The 14684-nt window shown below is 41.3% G+C and overlaps 1 protein-coding gene across 9 annotated transcripts in view; it reads left to right on the plus strand.

Moving 5' to 3' along the window:
- The window catches only part of ATP10B (ATPase phospholipid transporting 10B (putative)), a 391956-nt gene that overhangs the window by 201462 nt on the left and 175810 nt on the right, over positions 1-14684 (plus strand). The window lies entirely within an intron of this gene.

A 14684-nucleotide genomic window follows, 5' to 3' on the forward strand; every position in this document is an offset into this window, starting at 1 on the left:
CATATACACTTCTTGTTCATTTTAAATGTTCAGTGTTTAGAAATTGGGAGATTTCATATAAACATATAGATTTCTGGCTTCTCTTTTTAAAAAGGAATTGGAAAATTTCTCCACACTAGCCAACATTTCCTTGTAGCAATAATTGGCTAGAATGATGGAGTTGATGCTCCTTAGACTGAGCATGTGGTCTTCTGTTCATCACAGACTGTCCGCCTCTCTGTTTACCCCCATCACTGAACTGAGAACCAGCAGCATGTCCATGATGCATGCTTTTCCAAAATACAGTTAAAGGAAATAGTTGTCATGCCCATGTTTCTATAAGGTGCAAAAACAAGATGGGCCTTAAGACTTGCAGGCTTCAAGAGTAATGGAAGAATATACTTTTTTGTGATAATCAAAGAATCTTAAATAGTTATAAAGCAAAGAACATCTATGTCAAAATTACCCAGCATACTTAATTCTCTTAAATTAATTGCCTGGCCCCTATGGGGATTCAACCTTGCAACTTTGGTCTGGAGCTTTTTGCATATGGTTCCTTCACTTTTGATCCAATAGTACAGCTATCACTAAATCCCTGGCGTGTAAAGAAATTTAGTTTCTTCCCCAAGATTACACAGCATTCCCTAGAAGGCAAGGCCAGAACTGGAGATTTCTGATTCCTGTCCCATTCTACTGTCCTCTGCACCATGTTCTTTCTCTAAGAAACATCATCTAGAATCTTCTGCACTTACAGAAAAGACCACAGGGAGCCCCAGCTATCTTGAACAAGACCCACATCTTAAAGGACGGAAATTCTCTTATCCCATTATTAGAAAATTAGATTTTCAAAATTATCCTCATAATTAATTTCCTTCCAATTTTTATTTTCTCCATTAATACACACATAACTACATATACTTAACATTTTTGCAGTCATAGTACCTACAAATTAAATGTGTGGGTTTTTTTTAATCTGAAATAATATCAAAAGCATTTGCCATATTGCTACATAGTCTTTATAACCCAAAATTGTGTTTTCTGATCGTGATGGAAAAGAAATGCTGTGAGTCTATGTGTTCTGGGTTATTACTTATTTAACTTCAGGTGAGTACAAAGTTAACTCTCTTATGTTACTACCACACAGAGAAATGCAACATTAGCAAGGATAAAACATTAGCCATGTGTTAAGATATATGATGCTCATAAACATACAAGAGGAATGATCCATAGATGCCTTTAGGAAGAATTTTTTTCTTTTTTCTTTTCTCAGGTAAGGTAACAGAACATGCATATTATTGCATCTTTCTCTTCATCAATTTAATTTTGTCCCCTCTGAATGTAATGCTCTTCCTCCAGCTCTTTACCTAAATATTTGAACAATGCATTTAGTGAATTCTCACCAGGCACAGATTCTAAGTCTTGCACTGCATGTGTCTTTTGGTACCTTCCAGTTCTGTATGCCACGGGCATCCCATGTGCCTGAGAATGTCTCCCCCAAGACACAGAGAGGGAAACAGGAAGCTTTCTTTTATATATCTCAGTTGGAAAACACAGATTCGCTCCCCCTTGTTCAGCCTGACAAATCTTAGTAGCCCAGGAAAACTGCAGCCCTGAGCCAGCCACTGTAACTTTTATTCAGGGCCTATCTATCATTAGGGCCTACAATTATCACCAGCTATTCTAAAAGTTAAATACCATGATGTTTATGCTGACCTGCAAGGTCCCTTCCAGCTATAAATTAGGTACATTTGGGGTCAAATGCCCCAGGTTTTCATCTCAGCTCTTTCATCTATTCTGCGACTTTGGTCAGCTTACTGAGCTAGAACCTCAATGTCTTCATCTTTAAGAAGGATTATTGTTCTGTTTCATGAGTTTATTTTGAGGACTTAATTCTTAAAATCATGTGTTCTAGATAGACAACTCGTGGAAGTCTTAAGCAATCTTTCTCAAGGAAAGCTGTCTGACTTGTACAAATGTTCATATCTGATGACATGGGAAATGGGAGTTTTCATAAAATGCAATGTCAAGCCCTCTCCCCTGAGATTCTGGTATATTTGGTCTAGGGGAGGGCCTGAGCATTCATCTTTTTTATTTCTGATGATTCTAGTGAGCAACAAGATCAAGAACCTCTCTAAGAATAGCATTGCCCCACTAGGAAATAATCTTGATTTGGCTCAAATGTGCATCTTCTATAGCTTGGGAGGCATTGGCTGAAGGGGGTGATTTGGGCTGCCTTAAAGGACTCTGACACTAACCCATAAAATATCTGACTGGAGTGGCAGATCCTTGAATTAGTCCATAGGGAATATATGTGGCAGCCCCAGGTGGACCTCCTGGCTCCTGCCCCCACCCACTCTTGGCAGGCTCTCCAAGCTTGTGTCATCTTTCACCTGCCCATCTGGCATCCGGTCTGGTTGGATAATAATCTCTTGGCACCACCAGCTCTTTGCCTTCCCTTTGTAAATCAGTGAGAACTTGCCTCTAAAACCTCCACAATGCCAAGCCCTGGCAGAGCAAACATCCTACCACATTCTAAAGAAGCCGGTTGTTGGTTTCCTTGGAACTTTGCCCTAAACCCAAAACAAAATGAGCATCAAGGCTAACAGCAACACAAGCTGGCTTTTTTTCTTTTACTACGAAGAACAAGGAAGTATCGGTTAATGCCACCTAATTGGCTGTTATAAAATCTGTGGCTTTAGGGTGGGGATAATACACTTAGGAAAGTGGTCAGTTGCAAGCCAGTGTTTAAGAGTACTGGCAGATGGAAAATGAAATGCACCCCCTGCCCCGCCCTTGTATGTAAGAAGCCAAGATTTGAGCAGAGAGTCTTTGTTTAGAAGTACCACTTACAAAAGGTTTTCCAGAACCATCAGACCAAAGAATATCTTCCTAATCATAAAATTTGCATTGGGGCCACTTAGGCTCCTCCAGATGGCACCACCACTTCCTTCTGTAGGCATGGCCTCTCCCACCTGTCTGGAAAGAATGCAATAGAGAAAAGTAAAGGAGGTGTCTTTGGCCCTCTGCCTCCTTTCCTTAGTCTCGGTCTTCCTTCCTTTCTTTGAAAGAGATATGTGCAGCACTTCCAGTCTGCTCCAGACTGGTGAGGACAGCCCACAGATACGAACTCCCACTCGAAAGTTAGATAAGAGTCCTGATTTAATTAGCCAAGCACTCAAAATCTTTTTGGAAGTAATGTGACCACACAGGGCAGGAACAGATGAAGCCTGTACCAGCTACGGCCTCCCTTAACTTCCAGGGTACCAGAGGGTGGTACATAGCTGCAGTGACCCTGTTCACATGGGGTGGGGTCTTGCAAGATCTGGAAAACTCCCTTACTGCTAGGCCACTTAGTTTCTTTCCTTGGGGCTTCTGTCCCTTTTGGGAAAAACTTATCTTAACAACCCACGTGCTTCTATTTAAGCAAATATTGGATTTGGACATTGGGTTCTCCCAGTTCCTGAATGAAAGGGAGTGTCCTCTAGGTCACAACCTCAGCCTGGGCAAAATCATCACTCTCCTAAACCATAGTTCAGCCTCCAGCTCCCCAGCAACCAGGAAAGTTGTTTTCACGATAGTGATATAACCACATAATTAAGCGGTAGAAAGTAACTAAAGGTCAAATGATAAAAAATAAGTCTCCTTCCCTCCTCTTCTATTCCCCACAACCCCAGTGACAACCATTATTTGAATTTTCTTGTTTATGAGCCAGAGGTGTTTCACCTATATAGGAGCATACAAGTGTGGTATACATATGAGCACGTCCTTTACTGCAAACATTAGCATGCCCTGCACGTTGTTGTAGACTTTGTTTTTCTTTTTACCTAGTGAATCTGAGGGAATATTTCATAGATGTAGACAGATACTCAAATGGAGAGCTGCCTCATCTTTTCTTTTTAATGATGTTTGAGCCATTGTTTATACATGTGTATTTTTCTATAGTATTCACTCTTCAAGCATAATTGCTAAATTGTGTGTATCTTTTTTATTTTGACTGATACTTCCCAAGAGGTTGTATTAGTTCAGACACTCACCAACAGCAAATAGAAGGATCTGCTTCTGTCCACTTCTGCCAATTCTGTGTATCTACTCGGTATCTACATTTCTTTGGAAGAGCCTGTCATTTATTGTCAAACATCAAGTAAGCATCCACAATATGGCATATACTGTTCTAAACACTGGGATATAAGGTTTAGTAGGGCCTTGTCCCTGATAAACCCAAAAGAGAGGAGAGAAGAAGACTAGTGCCTATAGAACACTCCTCTTGGTGCAGAGGGCAGAGGTGCTGTAGGAGCATCAGATGGTGCATCAGATGAGGCCTCCAGAGGGCTGCCTGGAAGGGTTAGCACCTGAGCTGAATTTGAGACAAAATTAAAAGTTAACCAGAGCAAAGAGAAGACCATCTAGTGGGGAGAGGTGAGGAATGCAAGTGACATGAAAAACGGGTTTTGAGGAACAGCTGGAATAAAAGATGCAGGTTGGAGAGAGGTTGAGGAGATGGAGACCTGGGAAGAAACAAGTCACAAAGACTTTTCTTCCAGGCTAGGCACCAGGGTTCCTGTTTAATTCCACTGCTGGCTCTGTGGATTCCTAATAGCAGCAAACTGCTATACCCAATGAGTGATAGTTGTCAATGTGAACTTGAGTGAGTTATCATTAAAACTGAGAAGAGAGTAGTAGACTAGATGTTGGCCTGCTTTCCCTAGCCTTCAGTGTGGGTCATACCTCAACCATGTAGCACACAGTGGCCGTATAAATTCTCACTACTCAAACTGGGGTCCTGGGACCAGCACTATGAGCATACTTGGGAACTTGTAGAAATGCAGATGCTCAGGCCCCACTTCCAAATCACTGAATGAGCATCTGAGTTTAAACAAGATGCCCAGTTAATTTGTGTGCATGTTAAAGTTTGGAAAGTGCTGACATTGTGTTTAAGGGTTCACATGTTGGTATCAGGAGGAAAACCTGGATCCAAGACCCATTCATTTTATTGATTTTGTGACCTTGGACAAGTTATTTAAATTCAGTGAGCCTCATTCATCTCATAATTAAAATGGGAGAATAATAGTAGCTATTTCAATGCTGTCATGATGACTAAATGATATACATGAACACACTTAGCAAAGCACCTGACTTTGTTGTAAGTTGTCGATAAATGTAATCTAATGATAAAAATAGGATCCTTGAGGGTATGGTGTGAGGTCCGAGATCATCTTCGTCAAAGAAGGTTTGTATGAGCTTTACTTGTTCTGCAGTAGAAAGAAATCCAACCAATTGGGTGCCTGGCTGCCACAAAGCTCTAATCTGAACAACCTGGTAACCCACAATTTAATATTTCTTTTCCTTCAGAGAAATAGACTAGCTAAAGGGCCCAGAGGTGGGTGGGGGCATTGCTTTCTCTAAGTGTGCTAAGTACCAAGTTCCTAAACGTTAATGGGCCAGACGGAAACCAGTGAGCTGTGGGGAAAGAGAACCATGAAGAACCTTGCCCTCTGGAATCAGTCTGTGATGACTGGATAAAGCTTAACTGACATCTGCTGCTGACACCTGCAGGCTGGGCCTGCAGCCAGTGCCAGAGAGAAGTAGGCCCTTTGCAGAGATTCTGTTTCTATTATTTTTTTTAATGCATTGCTGTATGATTGGGTTGAAATATACTAACGAAGAAGTTTTTGTTTTGTTTTGTTTTTCTTTTTTTGAATTTTATTTTATTATGTTATGTTAGTCACCATACAGTACATCATTAGTTTTTGATGTAGTGTTCCATGATTCATTGTTTTCGTATAACACCCAGTGCTCCATGCAATCAATATGTGCCCTCCTTAATACCCATCACCAGGCTAACCCAACCCCCTATCCCACACCCCTCTAAAACCCTCAGTTTGTTTCTCAGAGTCCATAGTCTCTCATGGTTCGTCTCCCTCTCTGATTCCCCCCCCTTCATTTTTCCCTTCCTTCTAATGTCCTCCATGCTATTCCTTATGTTTCACAAATAAGTGAAACCATACGATAATTGACTTTCTCTGCTTGACTTATTGCACTTTAGCATCATCTTCTCTAGTCCCATCCATGTTAATGTAAAAGTTGGGTATTCATCCTTTCTGATGGCTGAGTAGTATTCCATTGTATATATGAACCACATCTTCTTTATCCATTCGTCTGTTGAAGGGCATCTCAGCTCTTTCCACAGTTTGGCTATTGCGGACATTGCTGCTATGAACATTGGGGTGCATATGGCCCTTCTTTTCACTACATCTGTGTCTTTGGGGTAAATACCCAGTAGTGCAATTGCTGGGTCAGAGGGTAGCTCTATTTTTAATTTTTTTGAGGAACTTCCACACTGTTTTCCAAAAGGGCTATACCAACTTGCATTCCCACCAACAGTGTAAGAGGGTTTCCCTTTCTCCACAACCTCTCCAACATTAGTTGTTTCTTGCCTTGTCAATTTTTGCCATTCTAACTGGTATAAGGTGGTATCTCAATGTGGTTTTGATTTGAATTTCCCTGATGGCTAATGATGATGAACATTTTTTCATGTGTCTGTTAGCCATTTGTATGTCTTCTTTGGAGAAGTATCTGTTCATGTCTTCTGCCCATTTTTTGACTTGATTATTTGTTTTTTGGGTGTTGAGTTTGAGAAGTTCTTTATTGATCTTGGATATCAGCCTTTTGTCTGTAGGGTCATTTGCAAAAATCTTCTCCCACTCTGTGGGTTGCCTCTTTGTTTTGTTGACTATTTCCTTTGCTGTGCAGAAACTTTCTATCTTGATGAAGTCCCAAAAGTTCATTTTCACTTTTGTTTTGCTTGCCTTTGGGGACATGTCTTGAAAGAAGCTGTTGTGGCCAGTGACAAAGAGGTTACTGCTTATGTTCTCCTCTAGGATTCTGATGGATTCCTGTCTCACATTGAGGTCTTTCATCCACTTTGAGTTTATGTTTGTGTATGGTGTAAGAGAATGGTTGAGTTTCATTCTTCTGTATATAGCTGTCCAATTTTCACAGCACACTTTATTGAAGAGACTGTCTTTTTTCCATTGCATATTTTTTCCTGCTTTGTCAAAGATTATTTGACCATAGAGTTGAGGGTCCATATCTGGGCTCTCTATTCTGTTCCATTGGTCTGTGTGTCTGTTTTTGTGCCAGTACCATGCTGTCTTGGTGATCACAGCTTTGTAATATAGCTTGAAATCAGGCAACGTGATACCCCCAGCTTTGTTTTTCCTTTTCAACATTTCCTTGGAGATTTGGGGTCTTTTCTGATTCCATACAAATTTTAGGATTGTTTCTTCCAGCACTTTGAAAAACGCCATTGGAATTTTTATCAGGATGGCATTGAAGGTATAGATTGCTCTGGGCAGCATAGACGTTTTAACAAAGTTTATTCTTCTTACCCATGAGCATGGAATGTTTTTCCATCTTTTTGTGTCTTCTTCAATTTCTCATGGGTGTTCCATAGTTCCTAGAGTATAGATACTTTACCTCTTTGGTTAGATTTATTCTGAGGTATCTTATAGTTTCTGGTGCTATTGTAAATGGAATCGATTCTCTAATTTCTCTTTCTAGAGTTGCATTGTTAGTGTATAAGAAAGCAACTGATTTCTGTGCATTGATTTTATATCCTGCCACATTACTGAATTGCTGTATGAGTTCTAATAATTTGGGGGTGGAGTCTTTAGGATTTTCTACATGAAGTATCATGTCATCTGCAAAGAGAGAGAGTTTGACTTCTTCTTTGCCAATTTGAATACATTTTATTTCTTTTTGTTGTCTGATTTCTGTTGCTAGGACTTCTAGTACACTGTTGAACAATAGTGGCGAGAGTGGGCATCCTTGTCGTGTTCCTGATCTTAGGGGAAAGGCTCTCAGCTTTTCCCCATTGAGGATGATATTCGCTGTGGGTTTTTCATAGATGGATTTTATGAACTTGAGGAATGTTCCTTCTATCCCTACCCTATACTCTGAAGAGTTTTAATCAGGAGAGGATGATGTATTTTGTCAAATGCTTTCTCTGCATCAATTGAGAGGACCATATGGTTCTTCTCTCTCATCTTATTAATGTGTTCTATCACACTGATTGATTTGCAAATGTTGAACCACCCTTCCATCCTGGGTGACCAAAGCCCACTTGGTCGTGGTGGATGATTCTTTTAATGTATTGTTAGATCCTATTAGCTAGAATTTTGTTGAGAATTTTGGAATCCATATTCATCAGGGATATTGGTCTGAAATTCTCCTTTTTGTTGGGGTCTTTGCCTGGTTTGGGGATCAAGGTAATGCTGGCCTCATAGAATGAGTCTGGAAGCTTTCCTTCTGTTTCTATTTTTTTGAAACAGCTTCAGAAGAATAGATATTATTTCTTCTATGAATGTTTGGTAGAATTCCAAAGGGAATCCATCAGGCCCTGGACTCTTATTTTCTGGGAGGTTTTTTTGATCACTGTTTCAATCTCATTACTGGTTATTGGCCTATTCAGGTTGTCAATTTCTTCCTGTTTCAGTCTTGGGAGTTTACAGGTTTCCAGGGAGGCAACCATTTCATCCAGGTTGCTCAATTTATTGGTATATAGTTGTTGATAATAATTTTGAATAATTGTTTCTATTTCCTTGGTGTTAGTCGTGATCTCTCCCCTTTCATTCATAATTTTATTAATTTGGGTCCTTTCTCTCTTCTTTTGGATAAGTCTGGCCAGTGGTTTATTGATCTTATTAATTTTTTCAAAGAACCAGCTTCTAGTTTTGTTGATCTGATCTACTGTATTTCTGGTTTCTAATTCATTGTTCTCTGCTCTAATCTTAATTATTTATCTCCTAATGCATGCTTTAGGCATCATTTGTTGCTTTTTCTCCAGTTCTTTAAGGTGTAAAATTAGTTGGTGAATTCGGGATTTTTCTATTTTTTTGAGTGAGACTTGGATGGCTTTGTATTTCCGCCTTAGGACCACCTTTGCAGTATCCCACAGGTTTTGGACCGATGTGTTTTCGTTCTCATTGGTTTCCATGAATTGTTTAAGTTGTTCTTTGTTTTCTGGTTGACCCAAACATTCCTGAGCAGAGTGGTCTTTAACTTCCAAGTGCTTGAATTTCTTCCAATTTTTTTCTTGTGATTGAGTTCCAGTTTCAAAGAACTGTGGTCTGAGAATATGCAGGGAATAATCTCAATCTTTTGGTATCAGTTGAGATCTGATTTGTGACCCAGTATGTGGTCTATTCTGGAGAAATTTCCATGGGTGCTTGAGAAGAATGAGTATTCTGTTGTCTTAGGGTGGAATATTCTATATATCTATGAGGTCCATCTGGTCCAGTGTGTCATTCAAAGCTCTTGTTTGTTGATTTTCTCCTTAGACGATCTGTCTAATGCTGAGAGTGGAGTATTGAGGTCTCCTACAATTAACGTATTATTATCAATATGACTCTTTATTTTGGTTAACAGTTGGCTTATGTAGTTAGCTGCTCCCATGTTAGGGGCGTAGATGTTTACAATTGTCAGATCTTCTTGTTGGATAGACCCTTTAAGAATGATACAGTGTCCTTCTGTGTCTCTAGCTACAGTCTTTAGCTTAAAATCTAATTTGTCTGTTATAAGAAGTGCTACCCCAGCTTTCTTTTGAGGTCCGTTGGCATGGAAGATGGATCTCCATCCCTTCACTTTCAGTCTGGATGTATCTTTAGGTTCAAAATGAGTCTCTTGTAGACAGCATATGGATGGGTCCTGTTTCTTTATCCAATCTGCAACCCTGTGCCATTTTATGGGAGCATTTAGGCCGTTCATGTTGAGACTGATTATTGAAAGATATGAATTTATTGTCATCATGTTGCCTGTGAAGTCCTTGTTTCTATAGATCGTCTCTGTAAATTTCTGTTCTATATCACTCTTGGGGTCTTTTTCCCCTTATAGGATCCCCCTTAATATTTCTTGCAGGGCCAGCTTAGTGGTCACATATTCTTTCAGTTTCTGCCGGTCGTGGAAGCTCTGCATCTCTCCATCCATTCTAAATGACAGTCTTGACAGATAAAGTATTCTTGGCTGCATGTTCTTCTCATTTAGTACCCTGACTATGTCTTGCCAGCCCTTTCTGGCTTGCCAGGTCTCTGTGGATAGGTCTGACATTATTCTGATGTTCCTCCCTCTGTACATAAGGAACCTCTTCCCCCTAACTGCACTTAAGATGGTTTCCTTGGTTCTAAGATTTGCAAGTTTTACTATTACATGCCAAGGCATTGGCCTGTTTTCCTTGATCTTGGGAGGGGTCCTCTCTGCCTCTAGGACACGAATGTTTGTTTCATTTCCCAGATTAGGGAAGTTTTCAGCTATGATTTGCTCAAATATATCTTCTAGTCTTCTCTCTCTCTCCACCCCCTCAGAGATTCCAATAATTCTGACATTGGAATGTTTCATGGCGTCACCTACATCTCTAATTCTGTTTTCATGGATTTTAAACTGTTTCTCCCAAGACCCCTCATTTCCCTTCTTTTCTATCAGTTTGTCTTCTAGATCACTAATTCATTCTTCTGCCTCATTTACCCTAGCTGTTAGAGTATCTAAACTAGATTGGATCTTATTGATAACATTTTTAAGTTCTGCCCGTTCAGCTTTCATTTCTGCCCTGAGAGACTCTGTGTTGCCATTAATCGATTTCTCCATTCTAGCTATTGTCTTCATAACTGTTAACCTGAAGTCCATTTCTGAAATCTTGGTTATATCTGTATCCATTTGTAAATCTGTGGCAGAAGTTACAGTCTCTGAGTCTTTCCTATTTTGGGGGTTCCTCCTCTTAGTCATTTTGTGGAGGGGTGGTTGAGGGAGTATACAGAGTCCAAATTATTGACCACAACCCAAGCAAGATGCACCCATTTTATAGGGAGCTTAGGGTTGTCGGCCTCTTGTTCTCCGAGCCTGTCTTCTGGGGGAGGGAGGGGCCTGCTGGGCTGTTACTCAGGCAACCCTATTTGGGCAGAGTTGCCCTGCCCCCTGTGGTGGGGGATGGGCTCAGTGAAAACTGGTTTTTTAGGGCTTTTGTTCTCTGGCGGCTTTCCCTGGAGGCTTTCCCTGTCTCTTCCCAGAGTCAGAGCAGAAGAGACCGTTTCCAACCCTCTGCCTCAGAGCAGAGAGATCGCAGTCTGTTCTTCAGTGAGCTCTCCAGGCCACACTATCTCCGTTTCTGTCTGTGCTGCTTAAAACTTCAGCATCCTGGGTTGTGTGCTCCTCAGCAGCACTCCCAGTCCTCACCTCCAGGTCGGGGCATGTCTCTGCCCTTTGTGCTTCTAAAACCACCAGCCACCCCCATTTGCACCCGCGGCTCTGCCACTCCAGGTTTCAGTCCGAGGGGGCTACCCTAAAGTCCTTTCCCCACCACAAGTGGTCTGCGAGTCTGTGCCCGGCCCCCCGCATGGGAGGCTTTCACTCACCAATGGTGTAGGATCCCCATGGCTGGGCTCCCTCCCCCTTCTGTTTATCTTCCAATATCTGCCTGCAGAATCACGACTCCCTGCTTCATACCTCAAAACCAACTGCCTGTGATATTCTGCTTGGAGAGATCCAGATCTATCTTCTTACATCTCAGGCTGATTTTGTGGGTGTTCAGAGTGGTCTGGTAGATATCCAGCTCAATTCAGGGGACTGGGTGGAATAGGGTCCCCTACTCCTCCACCATCTTTTCCCTTCTACCTCTAAAGAGTTCTAACAAAAGAGATCCCATGACTTAATCAGTGGTGGGGTAGCATGGTGTCCTAGGTAGGGGTCAACAAAAGTTTGAGTGCTTGCAGTCTGCCGGGCACTGGAGACATATCATTGACTGTCTCTGCCCTCATAGTACTCATAGACTAAAAGGTAAATGAACAAGAAATAAATAACTATTAAATCATATTAACATAGTCACCATTTGGAAATAGGTAATGCATAGCTTGGAGCAAAGCAGTATGTTATCAGAAGCTGGGAGTCAGCTGGTATGAAAACTGCCTTAGTTCTGACCCTAATTCAATGTGCAGTCTTGAGTAGTTCACTTCCGCCCCTCCTTCATTCAGTTTTATCATCAGGAAAATGGGAGTTTTGGCTTTGATGACCTCCAAGCTTGTTTGCAGCTCTGTGTATCTGTGGTAAGGTTTAAAAGCATCCCATTCATGTACACCCCCAGCCCCAAATGAAATCTTTTTCCTGAAAAAAGAAGATTCCCATAATCCCTTTTATAATCTCCGAGACTATCAGCTGAGTCCTAAGGATTAGATATACAAGCCTATTAGTTTTGCTTGGGATGCCCAGCACTAAAGATGCTGGCTGTCTGCAACTATCAAAGGCTACTTCCTTCTCATGGAGGATCTTGCCTGGCACAGAGGTTAAGAGCATGAATTCTAGTTGGACTGTTTCAAATCAAGTAAAGGAGTCTCTTTCACTTACTGAGTGATCTTGGGAAAAACACTTAATCTCCTTGGGCAGCAGTTTCCTCATCTGATACATGGGTAACCAAGAGAATAATCATACTCAACAGATAATGTTGCTGTGGAGCCACAATGAGATAATGAATGTACCCAGAATGTAAGAAGTACTATGTGAATAAGAACTATCATTACTACCTTAAGAAATGAGCTCAGAGCCCCTTGAGTGATGATGGTACACTGATAACAGGCAATAGGTGGAGCCCGAAATCTGGCTAGGGGAGTTTGCCAAGGAGCATTAATAAGGGAACACTGCTATTTACCATAGACCATGGAAAGGAAAGGAAGACTCTAGACTTGCGATCAGAGGGTCTGACATCTGATTCTGGCTTTATACTGACTCACTGAGTGACATTGGTTAAATCAGCCCATCTTTCTGAGTTTCAGTTAAGTTGGGACTGTGAGAAGTCAGTGAGGTCACATAAATGACATGGCTTGGAAAAGTAGGAAGAGCTTTTTCAATGTGAACTCCTGCTAAGAAGACTGCTTTCAAAGGCAAAGATGTTAGTGCATGATCCCTTCCTAGGCTTTCTGAAAATAGTGACACCATATGGTATGGATGGTTCACCATTGCTTATCACAAGGCAATGAGAAGAAATGCAGACTTGATGCAGTTTTACTAGCACTCTTCCTTTTAATAAGTACTTTTTTCTGGATGTTGTCTTCCTAAGATGGTATGAACCAGAGGAAGTATAGTGTTGACTCTTGGAGAGCACTCCAAATGAAGGCTGGAACTCTGCTCCAGTCCATTTCCCTTCACCTCCCTGTGCTGTTGGAAAGCCGAACTCTCATCCCTACAGGCATCAAGCACCTCCCCTGGGTGTCTGAGTTTCCTCTCCTGTGCTCTCACCTGTGCCAGCAGCCCCAGGGAGAATAGAGTCTGACTTCTGGAGTCACTGCATTTGGTAATCAGAGAAGACACAGTCTGAGGACTCTATCTCCACAGGGTTTTGTTTCTTTTTTTTTTTTTTTTTGGTCTCAACTTGGGTTCTTATTTGTAAAACCTGCTAGCTCATTGGCACTCAGTCTAGCTCATTGGCACTCAGTCTTCACCCTGCACAAATTAACCAAAATTCCTTCAGTCCATCTTTTTCAACCATTGACTGTCTTTCTTCCACACTTTAACCTGTAAACTATGAACACTAATAGAAATGGTTTTGTGTGGAAATTTCTTTGCATAGTGGCTTTTGTCATATCTGTTAAGAGCCAATGTTTGTTGAGCTTCTGCTTCAAACAAAGCAATAGTTGGGGCTCTAGAATGTACAGCTTTGTGGAACATGCAGTCTCTATCTCTGAGGCTCTTACCTTATCTCTTGAGAAATTCAACATGGATACAAGAAAATCGAATTTAAAATATAGGTCAATATGTGGTGAATTCCAAAGGGACGGTACAAGTGGTAGTTTCTACAAGGATGTGAAAATTTGGAAACCCATGAGTCAGATCCAGCCCACAGATTTTTCTTTTTAAAAAAATGAGTTCTCACATCATCTCTCTTTATCTTGAAAAAAATCAATAGATTTGGCAAACTGGACTAACACCAGAGCACCTCACTAGCAGAACAGTTGCCACCTTTTAGGCAGGGTAGGACTTGCCAGGTCTCATAGCCCCTACGATCCCACAGTGTCCTCATCTGTACCTTGGCCCACTACCCTCATTCACCTTATCCACCGGACTCCTGTGGACATTATAAGTTCAAGAACATGCTGTTGTGGCTCAGAAGACTGAGAACTCATTTTGGGCTGGATAAGATCTCATGGACATATGGAACTTCTCAAGGCTACTTAAGTCTAGGTAGGATTTTGGTAGACAGGAGAGGGCTTTTTAAACAAGGTATGATCAGAGGCATTAAAAATAAGTATACATCCAGGAGGCAGCAAACAAACCAGCAGGCTGAGCAGAGGGTCTGCGCAGAGAAGCAGTGGGAGTAAAGAGTGGGAATGCAGACTATGTATGAAGAATTTAGATGACAGACTGAACTGACTATGCTACCACTGAAGATCTCCTGAATGTTTTCAAGCTTGAGAATACCTTGAGGGAAATGATGTTTTAGAAAGATGCATAGGCTAATACATATGAAGGGTTAGAAAAGAAAAGAGAGGAGAGGCAGCAACATCACTTCAGAGGCTGATACAGAAATCCAGATTTGAGGACTAAAGGTCTATGCCTGGCTGAAAGCATCAGCATTGAAGGGTAAATGGCAGGGAGCAACTGTGAGGGAAGGGCTGCCAGAGTCTATAACTGATGGACATGCAAGGTTGAGGGAAAGGGAGGAATCACTT

This window comes from Zalophus californianus, chromosome 5, assembly GCF_009762305.2.
Source record: "Zalophus californianus isolate mZalCal1 chromosome 5, mZalCal1.pri.v2, whole genome shotgun sequence".
Taxonomy (NCBI): Eukaryota; Metazoa; Chordata; class Mammalia; order Carnivora; family Otariidae; genus Zalophus; species Zalophus californianus.